Raw genomic sequence first — 27,515 nt, forward strand, 5'->3', positions numbered from 1 at the left:
GCTACAGAAGGTGAGTGAAGAAAGAGACTTGGTTGGAATAATCTCTGTTTGATCTAAAGCCAAGTGAGAGGTATACATTTAAGCATTGATAAGGGCGAACAGATGTCTTGCACGTCTCAAGGTAGGAATTTCGAATATGAATCTAAAGGAATTATCTTCTCACTTCACGGTTCCTTGATGCGTTACTATAGTGCATATTATGGTCGGTTTTGGTCACCTTATCTGATAAGATATGAAACATGCACCGAATGGACGTGGTATAACGACTAGGTATCTGGCTGAATCCCCATCTGATAAAAATCCTATGAAAGCCGGCCAAGCGATTGAAAATGAGAAGGCTAAGAGGTGATCTAATACATATATGCAATATCATCAATGCTTTTGGTAATCTCGACATAACAAGCTACTTAACGCTAGATTTGTCCGATTTCAAGTCGTAGGAATAGATACAAACTCGTCGGATAAACGTTTTGCTTCTTCAAAAGGATTGTTAACACATTGTTTACGTATTAGAGTGCTCGAAAGCAGTAGAGTTCACTTCGAGTCCATGACTGACATTATTTGCGCCTCCTTAGTTACATGAGAATTTTTACGGATATTTCTCTTTGCATCGTCTGTATACATTTTTACTCTTACCTCACTGACCTGTGAGTATCTGATACTCTTACCTCACTAACCTGTGAGTATCTGATACTCTTACCTCACTAACCTGTGAGTATCTGATACTCTTACCTCACTAACCTGTGAGTATCTGATACTCTTACCTCACTAACCTGTGAGTTTCTGTTACCTGTGAGTATCTGATACCTTCCACTATCCCACACAGCTTTAAAGGACCCAACCCAGTGGTCTGTTGCAGTTAGAATTCCTCCATATTGCCCTGTATACTCCGAGCAAGTTACTTTATGAAGGTGCAGATTTCACGAGAGAACATGCAGGCATATTCTTAACGGAACTCGCCATTACGAAGGACTGTGGCATAGCCGAAGAATTCTCTCTCTCTCTCTCTCTCTCTCTCTCTCTCTCTCTCTCTCTCTCTCTCTCTCTCTCTCTCTCTCTCTCTCTCTCTTAAACCCCCCCCCCAGAAAATTGTACATTTCATAAAATGGCAAACGTGACACGTACACAAGAGGTGATAAACTGCAGTGAATGAGGGAATCGCCTGACATGAGAACTTGATTATTATGTGTGTTCATTTTTTGAGGCCTTCCACCGGGGGACTTAAACGACGCTCGTCATATTCCAGGCATGCTTGTGGGTGGGTCCTTAATGAGGTGCAGCAGAACGCTGCTGGTCACATAACGCAAAATCCTCGCCACACAAACCTGTAGACGTAGTAGTAGTAGTAGAGTAGTAGGGAGAAGGAACATGGACGAACGTCGAAGTATCCATAAATAACGTCAGATTTTCACCATTCTCTCTCACTCTTTTTCTCTCTACTTCAGAAAACAAGACTTACATCGTGGTTCTTTTTTTTTTAATCTTTTTTTTATTTATTTTTCCACACCATCGAAAATCACTAGCACCAGGTACACAAAACAACTGCGGATGACCGTGGTCAACGTCTGCTGACCGGCTGAGTACATACGGAGTGTGCAGCACACTGTGATTATTTCCCTGAGTAACCCAGGACCACGCGAGGCCCTGGCCACGCAGCGCCTCTGTGTGGCCCCGAGAACCACCTGATAGGGGGAGAGGAGGAGGAAGAGGATGAGGAGGATGAGGCAACACCGCCCTCGCTCTAAGGCGTCTCAGCGGCTACTGAGGGCCGCCCCTCCTAACAGCTCACCTAAGAGCAGCTGGGGAAGGCATGGTGGCTCCCTGATATGTGATACCGGGAAGTAATTAATCCGGTAATTACATTTGCTTTCTCATTGTGTCAGCATCAAATCCCCCCGGAGTAAGTGTGTTCCACAATGAATTGGTTTTTTTGGGGGGTAGGTGGGTGGGTGGATAATGATGCGGGGTTTTGTTTATTCGTTGATCTAAAACTGGAAACTAATTTTCTCGTCCATTAGCATAATGAGCGAGATCTCCCAGTGTTATGTACTTAGTACCTTAGGATCTAATTATATTATTCACTCTTTCATGGCGAAGGAATTATCTGGTGAGTAACTCGATCGTTATGCCACTGGATTCTCACTTTTGAATGATCTGTATCGTGAGAATGAAACTATATATATACAGGCTTGATTGTGGTGGAAGGAACCATCAACTTGGCAGAGGGTGAGCGGCGAGGGGGTGTGCGCGCGCCCAGACGTGTACCAACATCGACTCAGCAAAGAAGAGGCTGATCGCTAGACACTAAATCCGAATCTTTCCCGTGATGGTGATACCCAATGAAGTTGGGATCTACTGGATATTAGTTAAATATTGGTTCGTCCCGAGAGTTCATCAGAGATATAGGAACACACACACACACACACACACACACACACACACACACACACACACACACACACACACACACACACACACACACACACACGCCTACACCTTCCAATACTTCAACGACTCCACCACTGGTATCATAGTCTGACAAAATTACATCTCCCTCCAGGGCATCTTCTGACAGCCTCCAGGGCTGAACCAATGCCAATCACGTCCCCAGTAACCACACCACGACCGTGACCATGCATGCATGCCAGCCTGGCTTCCCACCCTGCCCGACCTCCACCCCTACAGGCCAATCAGTCCACAGGGGCTTCGAAGGGTAACTGAGGGATAACTTTTGTCAAGTTGGAAGGAAAGCGTCGGTAACCTGATCATCTATTGTAGCTCTCGCCTCTACGTTGTGTGTCTGTGTGTGTGTGTGGACTCTGGTGATTGTAGGATTCACTCCAGCTGAATCCAAAGGACAGCATCGCCACGATCATATTAGCTTGTAGGATTCACTCCAGCTGAATCCAAAAGACAGCATCGCCACGATCATATCAGCTTTCCAGACTGACTCACGCCTCCTTAGCCAGGTCTAACCCCTTTTCTCCCACCGCACGGCAATGATCGATGGGAAATGGTGTAGAAAGGGTGTATAGCTAGATCATCCTCGGTCTCCTCAGACACTGTGTATCAAGAGGCGACCAGTACATCAACCCTCTCGACCGATACCGGAGAATCATCACCAGGAGCACATAAGGTTGAACCCTACCGCACTCCACACCGTCACATCCTGCTATATGGGATCCCTCGTCTCCGTGTTGCAGTTTAACGCTACACCAGAGCCATTCCAGTTAGTGTAGACTGCCAGCAAAAGCGGCAGAATTTTACTGTGGTCTTTACAACTTCGGACGACGATTTCCTGAAAGAGTCCTTCAAGAATTTAGAATATTCGAGGAGGATTAATATTCTTATATTCTTCTCATAAATAATTCGTCTACAAATGAGAGCTCTCAAGGCAGTTGGGAAGATGGCTTAATGCGATTCAACTGTCCAGCAATTAAAATGGATATATATACCTATCCATCATTCATAACCGCGAGGGAATGTTAGAGAACGTGTCACCTGGTGAAGGGCCAAGAGGAGGTATATCTACGAAGACTTTCGTGAAAAGATATATATATATATATATATATATATATATATATATATATATATATATATATATATATATATATATATATATATATATATCCCTGGGGATAGGGGAGTAAGAATACTTCCCACGTATTCCCTGCGTGTCGTAGAAGGCGACTAAAAGGGAAGGGAGCGGGTGGCTGGAAATCCTCCCCTCTCATTTTTTTTTTTAATTTTCCAAAAGAAGAAACAGAGTAGGGGGCCAGGTGAGGATATTCCCTCTAAGGCCCAGTCCTCTGTTCTTAACGCTACCTCGCTAATGCGGGAAATGGCGAATAGTATGAAAGAAAGAAAAGAAAAATATATATATATATATATATATATATATATATATATATATATATATATATATATATATATATATATATATATATATATATTTCATTTATTACTTGCAGATATCTAACACACATCTTCAGTGACTTAGTCAGTGGACAGGAAAGAATATGGCGGTGTTTTAGCAAAGTGCAAAATGCCACAGAAATTGGTTCAAATAGTGCAGTGAAGTTGTCGTTCGTCTTTCATCCAAGCCACATCGAAGACCGCGTTTGCCTGTGAGGAACGGAACCATAACGACCGAGGCCTCCTTCCGTGGGAGTGGTTACTGCTAATCAAAGGGTCAAGAAATGGTATCGAAAGTCAATACGGGGAGGGTGAAGGGGGGGAGGGAGAGAATAGCAAAGGGATGGAGAGGGGTGGTGGTGGATGTGGAGGGGGTGATGATGCTGGAATATGTCAGGAGTTCAGGCGAGTCCAGGAAATGTCATGATGTCCTCTGAATTACTTCAGTCTCTCTCTCTCTCTCTCTCTCTCTCTCTCTCTCTCTCTCTCTCTCTCTCTCTCTCTCTCTCTCTCTCTCTCTCTCTCTCTCTCTCTCTCTCTCTCGATGATGTGGATAGACACGAAGAGTTCCTGGCTCTGTTGGGACGAACCAACGACGAATTCCCGGACGATCTTTAAGAAGAGCCTCCGCAGGATTCGTTAAAACCCCCACAGTGAACACTGGAGGTCGGACGATCTTGAAGAACGGCTCTACGACCCGAGGGTATGATGGCCTGTTCTCTGACCTGGGGCCTTCCATGGGTCATGCCAAAACCCAGGCCACCGTGCTTATAAGGGTCCGTACTGTCAAGCTCAAACGCTCGTACCGTCGCGCTCAAGGGCCGTACCAACGTGCTTCGGGTTCTTATCGCCGTTCTGAACCCTTGTCGTCGTATTTAAGGGTCGTAGATCGTGCTCCAGGGTCGTACCAAGGTGCTCTGAGGTCATGTCGCCTTGCTTAATCCTTACCGTCATACTTAAGGGTCGTAGGTCGGGTTTCAGGGTCGTACTGCCGTGCTCAACGGTCAAGGGGTCCAATTTGCCGTGCTCAAGGGGTCAACGAGATTGAATGGAAAGGAGCTACTGGCTACTTGGAGGGACCTGGTGAGGGAGGGACTGACGGAGGGTGGTCAGGGAACCGATGGACGAGACTGGAGATTAATATTGAGGGGGATGGGTCGGTTGTGGCGAGCTGAGGGGGTTGGGGGTTGTGGGGAGGAGGGGGGGCGGGGAGGGTATTGGTGGACGGCACGGTGGGGGTAGGAGGGGAGGGGAGGGGAGGGGAGGCAGTTGATGGTAGAGCGGGTGGGTGATTTGACGGAAGGACATGGCAGGCTTGAAGAAGGGTCATTGGAAAAGCTATTGTGAGGGGGGGAAGGGAAGAGCATATTGGAAGAGATCGATCACGGAAGAACGGTGGAAGACATGTCTCGGAGGAGCAAATAGGAAGATAGTCACATGGTTGAACGGGAGGGAGTGCTAACAGATGAAGACAGGGGAGAGATCGCAGGTGTGGTGTGTAAGTAAGGATCGTGTTGTAAAGACGGTGGGTCACCCCTGCTTACCTCCCTACGGTTACCTACCTACCTACGATTATGCATTACCTACCCACCTACCTACGATTACCTCCATACTTGCAATTACCTTCTGACCAACCTGATTACCTACTTTCGAGTACCTGCTTACCAGCCTACCTACCTACCTACTTTCGATTACCTACATACCAGCCTACCCACCCACAAATACGTATGACAGGATTTTGCTACGTTGCAGTTTTGGGCGTAGCGCCCAGAATATATATATATATATATATATATATATATATATATATATATATATATATATATAGAGAGAGAGAGAGAGAGAGAGAGAGAGAGAGAGAGAGAGAGAGAGAGCTTGCATACATCATAGCACGCAGCAGTATTGGAAAGTACTGCCTAAGTAGATTAGGATTTAGAGAAATGTTGGCGTGAGCGCGTATTTTATGTAGGCGTATTTCAATTTTCTTTTTCTTTTTTTTGTTGTTGTTGGCACGCTGCCTGCCCCGTGATATTTTATTTTCCCGCCTTATTTTTATTGGTGACGTAATTGGCTATTCCCATGCGCATGAGCCAGTCCAAATCTTTCGGTCGGACGCGTGTTCGTAATATCAGTGTACGTTGAGATGTCCTCCTCCTCCTCCTCCTCCTCCCCCTTCCTTCCCAAGCGTATGCCTAACCGGAAATTTGAACTCGTTCGCGCCTGACGATTTGTCAGTCCGTCCCGCAATACGTGAACAGCTGGGTATTAAGAGATCCAGCAGCACTTTGTTCATGGAATACATCTCTCGTGAGCATGTTGTGTATTTCTGCAGCTAATATGCTGTAGTCTCGTCTGTGTTAAAGCCAGTCATATTTCTCAATATTTCTCAGTAACTGATCACGAAATTGACAAGGATTGTGTGTGTGTGGTATATATATATATATATATATATATATATATATATATATATATATATATATATATATATATATGCAGTAGCTTTTACTAGCTCTGAATATACAGCATGCACTGGTAAGCCGCTTGGAAGCCATAGTTAAAAGTTTGATAACATGATTATTGAAATACGAGCGTGTTCACAGCCGGGTACCCCTCCTTCTGAATCATACAAGGGCGGCAGAATGAGGTAAGACACTGAGAGCTATCATGCAAGAGGAAGAGCTTTCGTTAGGTTTAGTGCCGGGCTGGCTGGCTGGCTGAGAGGAGAGGAGACTTGTAGGGAATGTCACACGAGATTTAAGAGAAATTCCTATTTCTCTCTCTCTCTCTCTCTTTAATAGTGCAAAAACGATTTCTCATGAGGAGAGGTGAGAGCTTCTGTGAAAATGAAAAATCAGGTTGGTGTGGATCGCGGCGAACTTTTAGTTGCTAGAAGACAAAGTGGTTTGGCCTTCCACTCATCTCTTGAACTGGATCGATTCTTGGAGGATGTACGTATATACCTAAGGAATTTGAGTAGAGGTTGAAGCAGAACAAGACGGTTTCTTGAACTGGTGTAGTCGCAAAGCCACTCGCCTTGTAAGATTGTTTTTGCACATCTGCACTGATGGTCGGCGTTGGCAGAAGACGTAACCCTGACCTTCTCATAATCTCGACCTCCACCCCGACCTTCTCATAATCTTGACCTCCGCCCTGACTTTCTCACAATCTTGACCTCCACCCTGACCTTATGATTTTGACCTTGACCTTCTCATCATCTTGACCTATATCCTGACCTCAGTCTTGACCTCCACCCTGACTTCATGATTTTGACCTCCACCCTGACCTTCTCATAATCTTGACCTCCACCCTGACCTTCTCATAATCTTTTCCTCCACCCCGACCTTCTCATAGTCTTAACCTCCACCCTGACCTTCTCATAATCTTGACCTCCACCCTGACCTTCTCATAAACTTTTCCTCCACCCTGACCTTCTCATAGTCTTTTCCTCCACTCCGACCTTCCCATAGTCTTTACCATCATTCCAGTTTTCAATTCATGACTAATTTGAACGAACCCTCACCCATGCCATCAGTTTCATAAGGGCTCTGTGTGTGTGTGTGTGTGTGTGTGTGTGTGTGTGTGTGTGTGTGTGTGTGTGTGTGTGTGTGTGTGTGTGTGTCTGGTTCTCGATAACATAGTAAATGAAATTCACGAATTCGTTAAGGTAGAGAAGGCAGTTTGGTATCCATACGACTCTGGATTTTATTTTCGTGATCGGTTGTCTAACGAATCATGTTTTTGAGGAGTGATGAGGCACTGGTTTACACAGTGAGCCAGGTACTACACGCCTGGGTATCGAGACGGTCAATGGCAGTGAGCCAGAACATCAGTGGCTGTCGAGCGTCACTCCTGTGTCCGAGATAGTTGATCTATATCTCTGAATCGCCTACACCATCACACACACACACACACACACACACACACACACACACACACACACACACACACACACAATATATATATATATATATATATATATATATATATATATATATATATATATATATATATATATATATATATATATATATATATATATATATATATATAAAGGACTCGATATATAAGCCTCTGAAGCCTGGTTGTGGTTGAGGGACTGTGTTTCCGGTGCATTAATATGAAGAATGCATGTGAGCAAATGAGGCCACAGCTTCCTCTGTTCCCAGCACTACCTCGCTAAGGCAGGAAAGAAAAGGCTAACAGATATGAACGAAAAGAAAGTATATATTATATATATATATATATATATATATATATATATATATATATATATATATATATATATATATATATATATATTATATATATATATATATATATATATATATATATATATATATATATATATATATATATATATATATATATATATATAAACTTTACAGACTCGTATGTGCCACGAGAGGGTTAGCAGTCAGTGACGACGAAATTCGGAATTGCACGTTTCATCGTCAGAAACTTTTTCCTGCATCCTGACAATCAGAAATGAAATTCGCATTTATCATCAACTTCAGAAAATGACCAAGCGTTCCTTACGAAAACCTGGCGTTCGTGCCTCTTTCGTCGTGCACTTGGATGCAGTCGTTCCTACGAAAACCTGGCATTCGTGCCTCTTTCGTGCACTTGGATGCAATAATTTGGATGCTCACTATGTTTTTCTTTATGTCTTTTATTGATGTCTGAATTCTTTAAGTCTGCTGTGATAATTCTCAGGCTACAGTTCCCTGTATCGCACTTGCCCCTGTGCTGTTGATCTTACTGTAGTCATTTAAGTTTCGTAATAATAAGAATAATCTGTATATATATATATATATATATATATATATATATATATATATATATATATATATATATATATATATATATATATATATATATATATATATATATATATATATATATATTCATATATGTGTGTGTGTGTGTGTGTGTGTGTGTGTATATATGTAAGAAAAAGGTAAGTTACTCTTGATTCTATGAAGAACTATCATGATAATCATACGTGAGATAAAGAAAAAGTTGGACTGATAAAAAAAAAAAGAAAACTTACAAGTTAAGAAGAAAAAACATTTAATCTCAAAGAGATAACATAGACGAGCGATCACAACACTTAGGAAAAGCAAATAATAACTCCTTATGATAATAACTAAAACATCCACTTCAACGTCATGTGAAATTATACCACGAGAAAAAACAATAATGTCGACTGTATTATTTATTTGTGTATCAACTCTTTTTTTTTTTTTCTTTGGTCTAAAATGGTAATGTTTACATTGGGTCAATAGTACTTCTCAGTATGTTAGAATTCAGTGACCTGCTGATTAATATAGTAATGATAGATCGTGGGCTTTCATATATATATATATATATATATATATATATATATATATATATATATATATATATATATATATATATATATATATATATACTCCCACGAGACTTGCCGCGTCCCTGCATGATAGGATGAACGATAAGCAATCTAGACTGAGATAAGCGTCATGCCCTTTAACTTCTTATCTCGTTGGTTCATCCGCGACAGGCCAAGTCAGTCATGACTCCTCTGACCCACAGTTATTGCTCTCATTCTAATCTACTCTCACCGTTGCATAATAATTCTACTTCACCTGGTGTTAGTGGAGTTTATAACATGTTCTTTGTTCCTATTCCATGATCGTCCGTGTTCATTGTATTCCAAATTTACTCTATTACTTTAAACGAAGTATTTACCTCGTATGACTTATGATGACGAACGTATGACCTTGGGTATAGTGGCGTGTTCTCTGACCTACTGCTCAATAATGGATGACGTTAAAAGTCATCCACCTTTGGTCTTCCAACAATGAAATATTCCCGTTTTGATTCCACATTGGTCCATGGAATGCTCATGGTGGTCATGCCCACACAGTTAGCACCATCGGCGTGGTCGCTCACAGATACCCAGACCACAGGTAGCAAATAAGACGAATAGTTTTAATGTTAGCCAAGGATATGAGCACACAGACACAACGGGTCCCATCAGAATCGAGGATGTACTATACAAATATAGATATACTTTGATAAAAGTCCCATCAAAATCGAGGATGTACTGTACAAATATAGATATACTTTAATAAAAGTCCCATCAGAATCGAGGATGTACTATACAAATATTGATATACTTTGATAAAAGTCCCATCAGAATTGAGGATGCACTATCCAAATATAGATATACTTTGATAAAAGTCCCATCAGAATCGAGGATGCACTGTACAAATATAGATATACTTTGATAAAAGTCCCATCAAAATCGAGGATGTACAGTACAAATATAGATATACTTTGATAAAAGTCTAGTTTTGTTATTATTGTGCGTTTGCATTTTCATCTTTGGAAGGAAGAGATGCACCTTAGTGGCTGTACAATTGGGTCGTCTTTTAAGCAGTGGCTCGCATAGGTGAGGCTATATAAGAGAGAGCGTTATACCTTCCTTCCATTACTCCGGGGTGTTTGGTGGTATGTCACTCGCCCACACGGGGGTTTATGATCAGCCTCTCGTCCACCACTGCCCACAGACATCCTGTCATCTTATGTATCATTATTGAATGAGAGATAGTGAGGATTGGAGTCGTGCTACCTTCTCCCGCTGTTTTCTTCTGCTCAGCTGATAACTTACCCCTTGGTTATGCCATTCATCCATCAGCCTCCTGGCATGTGTTTATCCTCCTAGCATCATGCAAACTGCTGACTAAATGCCACTTGAAGAATCGCCCCAGTTCCTGTTAGAAAGCATATGAGAGATAGTCCTGGGGTTACGTTATCATTGTTATCATAATTGATTATTGTTTATTATTATTCATTGTTATTATTATTATTATTATTATTATTATTATTATTATTATTATTATTATTATTGTTACAGTTATCATTTATTATTATTATCATTATTATCATTTATTATTATTATTATTATTATTATTATTATTATTATTATTATTATTATTATTTTTATTATTGTTATTATCTGTATCCCTGGAGATAGGCTAGAAAGAATACTGCCCATTAATCCCATGCGTGTCGGAAAAGGCGATTAAGTAAGCAGGGGGGGGGTCGAGGGGCTGGACAGCCTCCCCTCCTGTATTACATTCCGAAAGATGGAAGGAAAAGAAGGAATTGAATTGATGATAATAATGATGACAATAATGATAATAGTAATTAGTATATTATTATTATTATTATTATTATTATTACTATTCATTATCATTATTATTATTTTTAGTCTTGCCGTTATAATTAGTATTCAAAATTTTCATTAGTATCATAACTCACTATTTTGCCACATTTCAGTTGTAAATGAGGCAATAATTTGGGGGCATGGCGTACCTAGGATGAATCAAAAGCGGGCAAAAACTTGTGTTCTGTTGGATGAGAAATCATGACTTCGAGTACATGTGTCTCAGGAAAAGCTGCAGTTTGTAAGCACAAAAATGCTTAACCGCGATCGGCGTGACGGGAAGAAGATGGATTATGTGCTAAATGAGAAGAATGGAAAGGGAGAGACTGTTGGATGTGAACGTGCTCAGTGGTGGGTGATAGCTGCCATTCGGGTTAAAGAAAATGGAAAAATAATATAACTGGTTAGATATTCATAATTTCTTAGCATTGGTTGAGATGTTAGGTATATTAATTGGAATAGAAGCATGACAGTCTTGAGTTCTTCACTGTAGAAGAGAGGAGAAAAAACATTGGTTGTGAAACCACTCAACACATGATGGTCAAAGCGTTTGGCTAAAGTGCAACAGTCTATGATCAGTTCTTCCGCCTCAACTCAGTATCCATCCTTCAGGTCACTTTGGCCCTTACCATACCAGAGAACGGACGTCCCTCACCATACCAGAGAACGGACGGTCTCTCTTCTCAGACGCCTGCGAGGCTTGTGCCTCTAGCATACCTATGGTTGGGTGTATAATATTTTTCTGTTTACTACCCAGGTCTCATTACACACGTCTACAGTGAAAACTAGAGCAAGCCAGGATGCTGCGACTGAACCACAAGGTGACGATAGCTCTCCGTAGACCAACCAGTGGTCCATGTGATCCCCAGTCACATCTCGTGACCCCAGAGGGTAGGGAATGCCCATGCCCACAGGGAACGTATGTAGCATCAGATCACTTCCCTATCTACTACGTGTAATCGATATACTAAGAGAGACTGAGGGAAGAATGGCTTAGTGTGGCAGTATATTGAACTCTGGGAGTGGAGCAGTTGTTGGTGATTACATTTCTCTGTTTCTCTCTGGTAGTGAACACTGCATGGACGAGAACATGCCCGCCATTTATGGCCATCACAAATGATATATATTATATAGAGTATGGTGAAAAGTATATTGAAGGAAAAATGAATCTGAACTCTTAAAATGTTTGTAGACTTGATATCTAAAATTGGTAATTTTACAGGAAGAGAGAAAGATACAAGAAGGAAGAATATACATTCGCTTAGCCATTCAGGGAAGTGTCATAAAGGTCAGTCCTCGTGTGGCTGGTGTCTACAAACAAACTGTGGGAAGCAATGGCCAGACGCGTGCCATGGGTCCAGGTCTTAGTGTCTAGGACAAACACAGAATGCTCGTAGGAACAGTGACCGAAGTAATGCCTGTAGAGTAAAGAAGGGCAAGAATATCTTGTTGAGAGGAAAGAGATACTTCAAGATACTGAGTACGAGAGAGGTGGTAGAGGAGCTGTTTCAAGTATGCAAGCAGTACATCAGGCTGAGGCGAATGAGGAAAGAGATACTTCAAGATACTGACTACGAGAGAGATGGTAGAAGAGCTGTTTCAAGTATGCAAGCAGTACATCAGGCTGGGGCGAATGAGGCCGCAGTCTGCTAGCAGGAGTGAGGATTAGATGTAGATTCATGCAGAGTCAGATTCAGAGGGAAATATGACGCAGACAGGAGCAGCTTCATCGGTAGGAGAGGTAGTTATAGATTGATCAGGTTGGGAGAGAGGAGAAAAGATGGATTTGTGTAATGATCAGAACCAGCTATGAGAGGGAAATCACGTCAGTAGTACGTTAGTGGCAGGTGAAGTGAGTGTGTATGGGATGAGGACCTATGAGAGTCGGTAGTTAGTGGTGGAAGGAGGAAGGTAAATTGCCACTGAAGGAGGGAAGGGAGGTGTATGGATGGTATCTTTAGGGAGGGGATGCATGTGAGAGATAGAGGGTGTATGGTGTATGGATCTGATGTTACCCTTCAAATACACGTAGGTTGTAATGAATACCTGGAGCAAGACGGTGACTAATAGGCTGCATTTGCGAACCTTGAGTACGTTCAGGATGGGCTTGACAAAGATACATTATGGAAGGTGTTACGAATATATGGCATAAATGGAAAGTTACTAAATGCAGTGAGGAATTTCCACCCGGGGCATAAGGCATGTGTGCGAGTTAGAAGGGAGGAAGGTGAAGGTGCGTCCACGTCAAAGATGTTTTGTGTAACCATGGCTGTTTAATCTGTTGGTGGACGGGATGGAGAAGGGGTAAAGCGGAGATAGAGTGAGGGTTGGGTCTACAGTATACTGGGGGAGTGTTGGGAGGGAAGGGTGGAAGGGAGATGAATCACTTGTTATTTGCAGATGACGTAATCTGATGGCAGATTTACAGAAAGCTCCAGAAGCCGTTGGAGGGATCTGGAAGAACTTAAAAATGATAAAGATGAAGATAAAAGAAAGGGAATAAAGTTCAAAAGAGAGGTGAGACAGGACAGTTTGACTGAGAATTTAGATGGGGAGGATCTGGAGGAGAGGAGTGCCTTAGACACTTAGTTGTGGACGTGGCAGCGTATGGAACCATGGACGTTGAAGGAGAATCAGAGGGTGGAAAAGGGGGATGGGCTAAGGTCCTACATGCATTTAGGAGGGCGTGGAAGGAAGGATGTAGGACTCAAAAGGGCAAAATGGATATACGTGAAGGTAAAATAGTCCTGACCATATTCTATGAAGGCGAGTCTTAGAACTGTAATGCAAAAAGAAAAAAAAAAAGAAAGGAAGAGTTCAGATGAGCTGGAAATGAAATGCTTGAGACGTGAATCGAGTTGATCGCGGGAGTAATGACATTTCCAGAGAGGAGTGAGGCAGTGAGCGTCGTATGATTACGAATGTCGACCAGGTTGTGCCGAAATGGTTTGAATATATGGAGATATACTGGCGAGGAGAGACTGGTTAAATAGGATCTGTGTGTTAGAATTAGCGTGAACAAGGAGGACGGGAGATTATGGAGGGGATGGATGGAGACGTAGTGAAGGAGGCGATGGAATATCTGAGCCTGAACATTCAGGAGGGCGAGAGACTGGTAATGGAATGGATAAGCCAGAGTTTAACGACGGGTATGAGCGGCGACGTGCTGTGAGTAGGCCTAGACAGAGGATATGGCGAATAATTTACTACAATAAGAGCAAATGACGTCGCAATCTATAGATATATCTCTGTCTATCTGTGTGGACGAAATTGATAATATCCAAAACTGTTAGTACAGATAGATAGGCTTTACGCTTGTCAGATGTGTTGGGTATGGTTAGAGGACACGCTGTGTCCGAAACACATCTCTCCCGTCCGTCTGTGATGGTCTGTGTCTAGTATAGACCACCATGGTCCGACGATGCCCACAGTGACCGGACAGGTCACCACTGGGTAGGGGAGAGCCGTTCCAGGGAGGTAGGGGTCTGGGGAGAGGAGAGAGTGGTGGTGACGAGAGGTCGTTTAGGGAGGGAAGGTCCTTGCAGGAGCTGGGGGCTTGAGGAGAGGGAGGTCAGTGGCAGGAGGCGGGGAGGAGAGGTCCGCGTAGTGTGTGGGTGTGGGGGGTCAGGGGGGGAGGACCGAGCAGAGAGTGGGGGGGGGGGTGGTTTATGGGGAAGGGAGGGCAGGGCTTAGAAGTCTTGGGAGGGGAAAGTGGAGCAGGAGAAGAAGGGAGGATTTGGGGGAGTGAGGGGTCCGTGCTCAAGGTGTGGTAGGCAACTCGACGAGTGAGGAGGGGTTGGAGGGGAAGGGAGAGTCGTGGAGAGGGGTGGGTGTGGGGTCGGGGGTGGGGAGGAGCGTGCAGGAGTGGGTGGGTGGGCGAGGTGGGCGGTGGGGGTCATTTGATGAGGCCACTAAAGCGCCTCAAAATTATGAAAGTTTCGAAGCCCAGAATGATCGAGGCGAGGCGAGGCGAGGGTCACGACCGGCCGGCCGCAGATGCTTGTGTGATCGACCATGCAGCAACCCCTTGTATGGCGCACCTGCTGCTGCAAGCCAGCGCTCCAACCAGGAGCAGGGAAATGATGGACTCCAGTGGAAAGAGAGAGAGAGAGAAAGAAGTTCCTCAACTGCTCTCTCTCTCTCTCTCTCTCTCTCTCTCTCTCTCTCTCTCTCTCTCTCTCTCTCTCTCTCTCTCTCTCTCTCTCTCTCTCTCTCTCTGTATGTGTGGAGGAGGCCTTTTGTGGAGAGCGATGACGCTTTCGCCCTAACGAGGTTCTTTCGAGGTTACCGGCAGACCACGCCAGAACACCAGCTCCTACGCCCCAGCCAGGGAGGTGGAGAGGGAGGGAGAGGTTGGGGAAGAATAAGTGGAGGAGTGGATGATCGGTAGAGGGTGAGGAGGAGGAGGAGGAGGGGGCAGATGAGGTCAGCGGTGGTGGAGGAGGTGGTGTTGTGGAAGAGATGAGGAAAGGTGTGTGTGCGACGCTGAGAGGAGATTCTTTGAAATATTTTTCTTTTTTTCTTTTTTCGATTATTTGAAAGTTTATTTTTACACTCTACAATAGGTTTCGAAGAGGAGAAGATGTGCTAAACGTACCATAAATGTGTATTAACGTCTTCACACACTCACACACACACACACACACACACACACAGTCACACACACACACACACACACACACACACACACACAAGATAATTGCAGCATCTATACGTTTTCTAAGAACTCGGTCTGGTTCTTTTGACGACCAGCACTGTGTTCTTCCTCCAGTCCATGATAAGGTCGAGTCTGTGACGGTGAAGTAGCGAACGCTTTGTTCCTGTTGTTTGTGTGCCGGGCAAGTCTGCCTGCATTCACGTATTCTCGCGTAATATAAAGTCCAGAGTCGTCTCTCCTGCGTCTATTTTGCTCCAGCCAGAATACACACACACACACACACACCGGTACAGCTGTCTCCGTTATTGCTTCCTGCTTTTCTGGTGATTTCCTTGACTGTTGCGTTTATTTGGCAGACTACCTCATTGTTCTTCGTCTCGAGCACGTATGAGTGACAGCAGCGTTCCCTGTCCGGGAGAGTGCTTCATCTCAACAGATTTGAGTCGTTTTAGGTTCGCCCAAGGCCTCTGGTGGTCTTTTCAACACTCATTGATGACTTACTGATGAGGGATCTTTGGCATCGCCAGATGTCTCTGTGAAGTAGAGACTCTCAGTCCTCTATATGTTCCTGACTCCGTATTGTGAGCGCCCTAAGGAAAAAACAGAGAAAAGGATCAGAACGCCCCGCTCAATCTCTCTGCCATGGTGGGACTAGCAGAGCATCAGATCGTCTTTTGTTTGTTGGCTTTCTGTACACCTTATTCTCCAAGTTGCTGTTGTATTTCACTAGCAGTGTGTCTAGGAATGGGGCGAATCGTCCCGTTCTCCCTCCTGGGTGAACTAAATGGAAAGCTCTTTACAGCTGTTGTAAATTCTAACCTTCTGAGCTTTTACATGGGACTGTTTGGCTGTGATTACTAGAATATCGACGAGGTAACGTAGCCAAGTTACAGCCAAGTTAGTGAAAGGAACAGCGTCTAGGAATTCCATTTAAAAGTTTGGCTGATACTGCATATGCTGGGAAGCCCAGCTATTCTTCATCATCTCTTATTATGACTTCAATAACATCTCTACAAAAGTAATGATAATGATGATAAGAATTTTGAAAATAAATGTTATTAATATTCTTATTCTATTATTATTATTATTCTTATTATTATTATTATTATTGTTGTTGTTGTTGTTGTTACTATAAAGAAGTGTGGTAGTAAGGAGAGTCTGACAGAGAAAGCTGAAGTGCTTTGGACATATAGAGAGGATGAGCGAAGATAGACCGACTCCGAGGATCTGTGTGTCAGAAGTGGAGGGAGTAAGGGAAGGAGGAGACTAAAGTGATGAAAGGATGGAATGAAAGAGGCTTTTATATTACTGTGTGTCTAGAACATTCATTGGGAAGAAGGGCATGCATAAGATAAAATTGATTAGACCGATATGGTATAAGGGGGATGACATGTCGTCGGTGGTTTGAATTAAGGCATATAAACCGAAGCAGAGGTTTAGCCATATTCAATTGGACCCACAAACAAATTATCCCAAGTCATCCCACCATGAGGTGAATTAAAATCAAGTTATGCTAGACCAAGCCTCAGACATACAAGACCAAGTTTCAGACATACAAGACCAAGCCTCAGACATACAAGACCAAGTTTCAGACATACAAGACCAAGCCTCAGACATACAAGACCAAACCTCAGACATACAAGACCAAGCCTCAGACATACAAGACCAAGCCTCAGACATACAAGACCAAGCTTTAGACATACAAGACCAAGCCTCAGACATACAAGACCAAGCCTCAGACATACAAGACCAAGCTTTAGACATACAAGACCAAGCAAGTTTCAGACATACAAGACCAAGCCTCAGACATACAAGACCAAGCCTCAGACATACAAGACCAAACCTCAGACATACAAGACCAAACCTCAGACATACAAGACCAAGCAAGCTTCAGACATACAAGACCAAGCAAGCTTCAGACATACAAGACCAAGCAAGCTTCAGACATACAAGACCAAGTGGTAAAAACCCTTCGCCTTACCTCTCTTATCTACTCAAGATACATAGTCGTTGTGGCAGATAAGTGACCAGCTACTGCTATCCCGAAATGCTTTTTAAGAGTTCTGCTTGTCCGGAGCGCCGGTCACATTGAGGTCAACACCATTTTATTGAAGCCCTCCTTTTGCCAACCGTCCGGTTGGATAAGAAGCCCAGCTGCTCAGTCAGGCCTGGCGAAAGTGGCCACCAGCCTCTGCCAAGTGTGACATGATGTTCCTGGAGGAGAGGGTCAGGCACCCGATGCGGGACTGGACTAGTGCAAGTGTATGTTTGAACATGAAGGGCTAAGAAGGTCGGTGCTGGGTATAGACAGACTCCAGGGAACAGCAAGGGAGTCGGAGGGAGCCTGGCTCTCTTGGGGGCAGGGTGGGATAACAAGCCCATTCCTCTAGGTCCAGTGCTTAGGTCCCTCACCACCGGCGGGCCGCCCTAGAGCATAGGGCCTGCACCTTCTGAGTTCTAGGGAGGTTTAATCCCAATCATCAACAACAAGCAAAGGAGTGGAAGATACAGGATTGTAGACCCACAATGCCGTTTTCTTCTGCTAAGTCTAGAGACGCGTGGAGAAAGAAAGCATTTCCTTTTTTCCCCATGGATCTTGGCTCTCGTCTCGTCTCATCGTCTAAGGAAGAGTAAGCAGCGAGCTTCATATTGCAGCAGCTCAGCATAGCTTGTCCAGTGAGGAGATGCAAGTTGTATCAGCGGTTCACACTCCACTCTCAAAGGAACTAGAGAAGATTGATATGTAATGGAAACCTTTTCTTTGAAGGTTTTAAAGAATATCTTTTGTAAAGTGAATGACACACACACACACACACACACACACACACACACACACACACACACACACACACAGGGTCGTATAACTCGCTCAGGGCTGGGTCAGTTTGGGTTCGAGTCTTTCCCAGTAATGGAAAGACATAAAAGGATAGAGAGTTTCAGAACACAGGTGTAGGGAAAGAAACATTTATCAAAACGGCCCACCCTTGAGTTGCCAGCGGCCACACAGTAATGTGAAGGAGCAACTTCCTGATTATTACGTGGTCTACCTCGTGGTGAGGGCACACAGGCAGCCAGCTCTCGGGAGCAAAACCAAAAGGTATACCAATAAAAGGGGGAAAACGCACCAATATTGCGGCGTAGGTAAGTGGGTCAAGTTTTAAAGTTAACCTGGGACATATGAGAAGTCGGACCGCTTTCGACTTAGTTGTGCCAAGTAAGAATGCAGAGCCAGAACTACCCCAGATGTTAGACTAGTACTCCCTAAAAGGACGGATCAATTATTAGTGTAAAACGGTGCAGCTTTTCGGAGGAATAAAAAAAAAAAGCAAGCTGCATTGAGCAAGGTCCTCATGTCATTCACTGGCTGCCTAACAGTCACAAGCATTCAACACCTTCACAACGAAACAAAGGTACTTCAAATACAATGTCGCGTCAGTCTGCCAGGCAAGCAATTCTTTACGAAAGCACTAAACCCTTCCTACCCAAACTTCACAGTAACGAACCATCACCTCAAGTGGAAAAAAAAAGACCTTGGCTCTGCTTTACAGTTTAGAAACCAATGCTCACAGATCCAGCCTCCTCCAACAGATATGGCATTGATGAAACTCATACACACGGTATTGACTCTACAAACACTTAATCGACAGCCCTCCCAACCTAGTCTTAAATCTTGACCCACCAGACAGACATACGCCCATCTGGAACTTCATTTCCTAGGCATGTACGAGTGACACTTTCTTATCTACATTCTGGACACTATCCATCGCCACAACGTTACGAGCACTGATTCAGAATTCCACGGGACCCTTCGTGAAGACACTGCCATGCATGCACTTCACACAGACCAATACGAAACATCAGATGTTTGGTCCTCCCCAGTGGACGTGGCAAGCTTCCTGTGCCTTGCAGGAGCCCTACAGAAGGGGTTTCTTGGGATATATATATATATATATATATATATATATATATATATATATATATATATATATATATATATATGTATATATATATATATATATATATATATATATATATATATATATATATATATATATATATATATATATATATATATATATATATATATGCTAGAAAAAGGAACACACATAAAATGAAATTCACCCATACCTCGCCTTATATAGAGGAAGGGACTGAGAGAGATATATTGACGCAAAGAAAAGGGGGAAAAAAATATTGCCTAGATAATAAGATTTCCTACAACAATTGGGTAAATTCCATTTTTCCCTACACACGAAAAAAAAATCATTTGCCCGTACATAATAGATAAGGGTAACAGGGAGAGAGGTACTTGTGTTAGAAGATTTTGGGTTGCCCCTTGTGTTTCTAGTGGGATGACCTGGTTTGGACAGGTGTAGATGGAGTAACACCCTGAGCATGACGGTACGATCCTTGAGGGCGATGGTACAACCTTGAGCGCGACGGTACAGTCCTTGGGCATTAAACCACAACCTTGAACACGACGGTACGATCCTTGAGCACGACGGTACAGTCCTTGGGCATTAGACCAAGACCCTTGAACAAGACGCCACGACCTTTGAGCAAAGTATTGCAATCCTCAGACTGGACGTTACTACCCTTGAACACGCCAGTATGATCCTCAAGCACGGCTGTACGAGCCTTTGAGCACGACGGTACGGTCCTTGAGCACGACGACGCGCGACCGTTGAGAACAGCGGTAGGTACGACCCGCGAGCACAATTGTGCTATGCTTGAACACGGCGGTATCACGCGGATCCTTAAAGCACGACCGTACGATCCCTTGGGGCACGATGCACGGTCCTCGAGCACGACCGTACGACCCTTGAACAAGGAGGTACGTAGGCACGGCCCTTTGGGCCTAATGGGATGGACCTCTGATCTGACTCATGTGTGACTATTGGATGGGGATTGGTACTGTAGTGTCATGATGGCGCTGTAGTGCACTTTTTCTTGTCAGTTAGGATAATACTGTAGTTCTGATGCGATGTGTACATCGTATATGTGACCTGGTTGCATAATGCTGGGGGTAGTTCTTATGTGTCATTGCCTCAATGTATTTCCCTATGTAGGATAATTTGGTATTGGGGTAGTGTGTGTGTGTGTGTGTGTGTGTGTGTGTGTGTGTGTGTGTGTGGTTGTTTGTCTATGCTGCAACGGTGTGTGTGTGTGTGTGTGTGTGTGTGTGTGTGTGTGTGTGTGGTTGTTTGTCTATGCTGCAACGGTGAGTGTAAGGGTGATTGTAGTGAGGTGGTGTGGTTGTGTAGGTATATGGTTCGTAGTTCTGTCGTGAAGAGGGAGTTTCTTGTACATCTTTTAAAATAAAAGTGATATTGTTGTGGCGGTAGTTTGGTTTTCATGTGTTTCTGTGGTTCAGGTGTGGTTCTGTGGTTGTGATTTAGAGGTGTGGTTGTTAAAGTTGTTGTTGTGTGTGGCAGCGTTGTATTAGGAAACTGCGATGATGATGGGTTTGGGCTGATGAGATGATGGGGGATGGTGTGGGCTGATGATCATGCTTGTGATGTCTCTCTCTCTCTCTCTCTCTCTCTCTCTCTCTCTCTCTCTCTCTCTCTCTCTCTCTCTCTCTCTCTCTCTCTCTCTCTCTCTCTCTCTCTCTCTCTCTCAGGATCCTTTGATGTACCATTATTCATATAAGACTCTAGAATTGCTCTCCATGTGGCAGTAGATGAGGGAGCGCGGTCATTGGATTGTACCGCGGTGGTTGTTGAGGTGGTCGGTCGTTCGGTTGTGGTGCAGGGGGAGGGGTGTTGTGTTCTCAGAGCATCGTGTGGTGACGAGTGTCACATGGTCAGTGAGGAGAGGGGTGGTTCCCCCAGTTGTAGTGTGTTGTGAATGTAGTGAGTGTTGTTTAAGTGTGATGTTGTGGATACACTGTGGTAAGATGGTAGGACTTGAAGTGGTGGTCGTTTGATTGTAGTGTGGTTGTAGGATGTGGATAGGCAGGGATTGTAGTGGTGGTGGTGTCACTTGTGGTGTGGTGATGGTCATGAGGGAATATGCTCTAGGAGTCGACGTAGTGGCTTGATGATACTGTGGCGTGCGGGGTGTGTTCTGTTGCCTCAGTGTGATGCAAGTGGTGCAAGGAATATATATATTGTGATGCAGCCAACGTCTCTCTCTTGTGATTGCCGAACTGCATCAGGTTTTTGTTTAAAAGATTTTTCAAGAAATCATTTAAGATTATGATATTATGATTATTATTATTATTATTATTATTATTATTATTATTATTATTATTATTATCATTATCATTATCATTATTAATGATAATATTATTATTTCATTATTATCAATATCATCATTATTCTTATTATTGTTATAACCAAAGGTCCCCATTTCACAAGGCTTCGACAGTTTCAAAACTACGCTGTCATCTGATGCAGGAGCATGTTGGAATCATTTCAACCTATAAGATCTTGGACTAAATTGTTCTCTCTTGCCTCAGTGAAGATGATACAGTCTGGCTAAAGTTGCCTTTTCACTCGGGGTGTATGCTCAAGCAGGCGGAGTCCGGAACTACCTTCATATATATATATATTTATATATATATATATATATATATATATATATATATATATATATATATATATATATATATATATATATATATATATATATATATATATATATATATATATATATTCCCTCTCCGAAGTATATGACCCCATGACTCCTCTTATGGGACACTTGCAGCTTCAAGACTGCGCTACAATCAGGAGCAGGGAAATTATAGACTTCATCAGAGCAGATATTTCCTTAGCGGCACTTTCCTCCGTTTCGTCCATTGACGATAACACAACCTCACCGAAGGTGACTTTTCATTTTAGGTGCAATGCATGGACGAGGAGCCTGGTGGCACCTATCTGTCTATCTGCCAGTCTATCTCTCCATGTAGCTATCTGTTTATCTTTATCACTCATCTAACTATATCTCTCTCTATTTATCTAAGTATATCTCTCTATCTACCTACCTACCTCTATATATATATATATATATATATATATATATATATATATATATATATATATATATATATATATATATAGAGAGAGAGAGAGAGAGAGAGAGAGAGAGAGAGAGGGTGTGTTGGATATGAAATGCTCAAGGACAATATGTGGTGTGAGGCGGTTTGATAGAATAGATAATGAAATAGTAAGAGAGGTGTGTGGTCATAAAAAGATTGTAGTTGAGAGAGCAGAAGAGGGTGTGTTGAAATGGTTTGGACATATGAAGAGAATGAAGGAGGATATGTTGACAAAGAGAATATATGTTTCAAAAGTGGAGGGAACAAGGAGAACCGGGGCACCAAATTGGAGATAGAAGGATGGAGTGAAAAAGATTTTGAACGAACGGGGCCTGAACATGCAGGAGGGTGAAAGGCGTGCACGGGATAGATTGAGTTGGAACGATGTCTGTGGCCTGAACTAGGGCATACTAAGCGTCTGCAAGAATCCATGGAAAGGTCTTTAGAGCCTAGGTGTAGATAATGACCTGTGTTCCGGTGCATAACACATGACATCTAGAGAATGGATACGAGCAAGATGCAGTCTTTCTTCGTCTGTCCCCTTCGCTACCTTGTTAACACGGGATCAGCGATCGAGTATGAAAGAAGAGATTTTTATACATGCATATATATATATATATATATATATATATATATATATATATATATATATATATATATATATATATATATATATATATATATATGTATGTATGTATATACATGTATTTTCCATTTGTCTGTTAAATGTACATGACAAGTTATATGGGAAAGTGATATTGAGAGGGTGTTGGCATGCCCAGAGCACCAGATTGGGGATGAACAATATGGCTTCAGGAGGGGGAGAGGATGTGTGGACCAGGTGTTTGCTTTGAAAACTCTGTGATAGAAACACATACAGAATGTGAGAGCTTGACTGGGGAGGACCTGTAGGAGATGGGATGTTGATATAGATACCTGAGAATAGATATGGCAGCTCCTGGAACTGTAGGGTGAGTGTGGGCGCAAAGACTTTGGATCAAGTGAGACATATGGGGAAGGTTAGGTCACTCTCTGTGAGGACATGATGGTGTAAAAGTCCCGAAGGTGTTATATGAGAGGAAGGCTTGGATCCCTTAATGCCGAAGATCGGAAGGATGAACGCATAGGAAATGAAATGCTTGAGGAGAGTTGATCATATAAGGAATAACAGCATCAGAGAGAAGTGTGGAGAATGACTGGGAACAGAACAACGTGTGATGAAATGGTCTGGCCATATGAAGAGGATGAGTGAAGAGAGACTGAGTTAAGAGGGAGCAAGGGATGGTGGGGTGACCGAGGAAAAAATGGGGGATGGAGTAAATGAGGGTTTGAGTTGTCATAGCCTTGAACATGCAGAAGGGTTAGAGTCGTGTATGGGGGGGAGAGAAATTTTGACCAGCGTGATGAATAAGAGAGAAGTGTTGTCACCTGGACAAGGACAGACAAAGTGGTCAAGGGGAAACCACAGAAAGGTTCTGTGGGGCTTTCTGTGGATAAGTGGCTCTGCCTATGATAAATTAAACATGATTGCCATAGTGTGATGGTGAACCAATTAGGACTTTCGTCGTGTGTTTGTGGTATCATCTCGCTACGTGGGAAACGGCGATCAGTTTGTGTGTGTGTGTGTGTGTGTGTGTGTGTGTGTATGTGTGTGTGTGTGCGTGTGTGCGAGAGTTACGCAATTAGATAATATATTTTCTGTTTCTGAAGTATCCAACCGTAGTGAAACGAGTATTTTCACGACTATTTGAAATTTCTCTCATTGACGACGGGAAAATAAAAGCAATCTACGAGTCATCTCCCACTTGACAGTGGTTGGCTCCCTCCTGCAGAGCGACGCCCCATCATTAACACTTTAAAAAGAGCTCTGCATCGCCAGAGTGATCGAACCACACACACACACACACACACACACACACACACACACACACACACACACACACACACACACACACACACACACACACACACACACACACACACACTACAGCGTCCGCATGAACAGCAAGCGTTACCCACCTCATCCCATTACCCCTGGAACTGGACACAACAGAGGAATACCATCACTGGTATAATGGAGGGATCAAAGGCTCCTCTTGTCCTGAGCCATAAATTATTATATTGCAACTACAGAGGACACGGGAGAGAGAGAGAGAGAGAGAGAGAGAGAGAGAGAGAGAGAGAGAGAGAGAGAGAGAGAGAGAGAGAGAGAGAGAGAGCAGCAGCAGTTGCAAGCTCTTGGACAACACTCACGAAGCCTGAAATCCCTCCCCCCAAAAAAATCTTATACTTTGACGTGGATGGATATCTCTTGATTGATGGTCTCCACCTTGAAGTTGGTGGCAGTTCCACACGCAACGCGGCGGGCGGCCCTCCCCTACCACACTAATGTACCTGGAGGTGGCCTCACCCACTGCCACACCTTGCCACAGTCTCCAGGCCTGCTGGAGGTTCGATCCGTTGGCTCCCGCTGCGAGTAGTATTCTCAAGCCGGAAGAGAGAGAGAGAGAGAGAGAGAGAGAGAGAGAGAGAGAGAGAGAGAGAGAGAGAGAGAGAGAGAGAGAGAGAGAACACTTAGGATAATACCTCATGTCCTTTCAGTATTGTGATACTGAGTTGTGGTCGTCAGTAGACGTTGCAATATCGCGAATCACATCCTATTATAAGTGATGTTATATCCCTGTCGAAGTGATGTTCAATTGGTCTCGTAGATTCGTTTGGAAATTTATTTTTTCTATTGAGAATGAGATAGTCAGTCTAAAATCAAGATGGTCATAATCTACGTTTTTTTTTTGTACAAGTCCCTCTACCTTCGTGAAGGACTTGTTTGCCTACGACGCATACGTCTGTCGTGACTCTTAGTTGATTATGTTTTTGTTTTTTTTTTAGAATCCTCCTCCATAGTCAAGTTCTGATAAACATTTGAATGTCGATGTGCTACTGCTATTGGGTTTATCTGTCCCGCGATTCCCGAGTGGTTCTTTCACTTCTGGTGTACCCGCTTCTGTATCTATGTACCTGCCCTAAAGGCGTGTACCTGCCCTGTACCCGTGTACCTGTATAACAGTCGTGGACCATCTCTACCACTAGTGTACCTGTTCAATTAATAGTCGTGGACTTGCTCCACACCATTGTACCTGCTCTGGAACCGTGTACCTGCCTTGCAGCGGTGTACCTGCTCTGTAGCTGCGTTCGTACCCTGCTAATATGTACCTGTTCCGTGGATGTGTACCTGATCTGCAGTAGTGTACTAGCCCTCCACAAGTGTACCTTCCCTGCAACTTTGCACTTGCTCTGCAATCGTGTACCTGCTCTGCAGGTGTGTACCTGATCTGTCAGCTGTGTAGTCGCGTATCTGCCACGACAGGCATGTCGTTGCTCTGCAGCTGTGAACCTGCTGTGTCGCTGTGGAGCCTGCTACTCCGCAGCCATGAAACCACTTGGCAGGTAAGGAATTGCTGTGCAGCCATGTACCTGCTCTGAATCCATGGTACCTGCTCTGCAGTCGTGTACCAGCGCCTGTAAATCTGTACCTACGTTACAGTCGTGTACCTGCTCTGCAGCAGGTCTACTTCCCGTCTGCTCTGTAGCCATGTATGTGTTTTCGATACCGAATTTGCCTTCTCAGCAGCCATACACCTGCTTGAGTGCTACGCACCTGCTTTGCTCCATCTTCATGGACGTGTCGTAACGAGCTGAGTTGACGGCAGTAACCTATATAATAGCTCGTATCATTTTCGTATGATATCTATAAAGTGTATATGAGGATATCATGTATATTGATTTACATTTAGCTTTCCAAAAAAGAATGAAAAGAAATGATAATTTCAACCCATAAGTTTCAGTAATGACACGATTGCATTATCATTCATTTCTAAGGGGGTCAAGTTTTCTCTTCTACATACCTGTGTTTAAGGAGTTTCCGTTGGTGGATGTACGTTTTCGTATATTGCCTCCTTTACACTGACCAACTATTTTTCTCCTACGTACTTCTCTTTACTTTCCTCTCTCGATTATTATCCATTTGCAAGCACTGGAATCTAGAGAGAGAGAGTGAGAGAGAAATCACAGGTACTTCAATTTCACACCACCATTAACTACTACTACTACCATCACCACCACCACCACTACCACAAACTACCACACTCTATAACACTGGAATCACTTCGAAGTCGTCCTGGTTAACACCACTGCGACCGAGGCGCCTCAGCGAAGGCGACTTCGCGTATGTGTGTGTGTGTGTGTGTGTGTGTGGGGTGTAGGGCGACCGGGCGCGCGGGTTTGTGGGAGGCACACACACACACCCGCTCTGGTGACGGTGCGGGCGGCTACTGAGCCCGACACCGGTCGTGGCTGCTCGACCTTCGCTCAGCCGCCGCCCGACATCCCACCCACCTCCACCACTACCACCACCACCACCTCCACCATCACCATCACCACCCAGGTCTCCCTACTGCCACCTACCTACCTACCTACCTCCACCACCACAGTGGGCCGCCCACTTGCACACCTCCGACGCCCTGGACGCTTACAAACGTAATTCCTCCACCGCCCACCGTCGCTTGCCGTTGTACACCCACCACCACTAACCACGTTTACTCTCCAACACACCTCCGCCATCACCATCATCATCAATGCTCGCTCGCCAACATACTACCACCAACGGAAATGTCGATCGCCAACATACT

The 27,515-nt window shown here is 43.8% G+C and overlaps 1 protein-coding gene across 1 annotated transcript in view; it reads right to left on the reverse strand.

The window, feature by feature from the left end:
* LOC139756069 (protein turtle homolog B-like) overlaps positions 1-27,144 on the reverse strand; it is a 176,203-nt gene extending 149,059 nt beyond the window's left edge. The window contains 1 exon segment of the mRNA XM_071675081.1: positions 26,733-27,144. The gene's annotated coding sequence lies outside the window, so the exon portion shown is untranslated.
* Positions 27,145-27,515: the final 371 nt, after the last annotated feature.

The sequence above is a fragment of the Panulirus ornatus genome, chromosome 20, assembly GCF_036320965.1.
Source record: "Panulirus ornatus isolate Po-2019 chromosome 20, ASM3632096v1, whole genome shotgun sequence".
In the NCBI taxonomy this organism is placed as follows: Eukaryota; Metazoa; Arthropoda; class Malacostraca; order Decapoda; family Palinuridae; genus Panulirus; species Panulirus ornatus.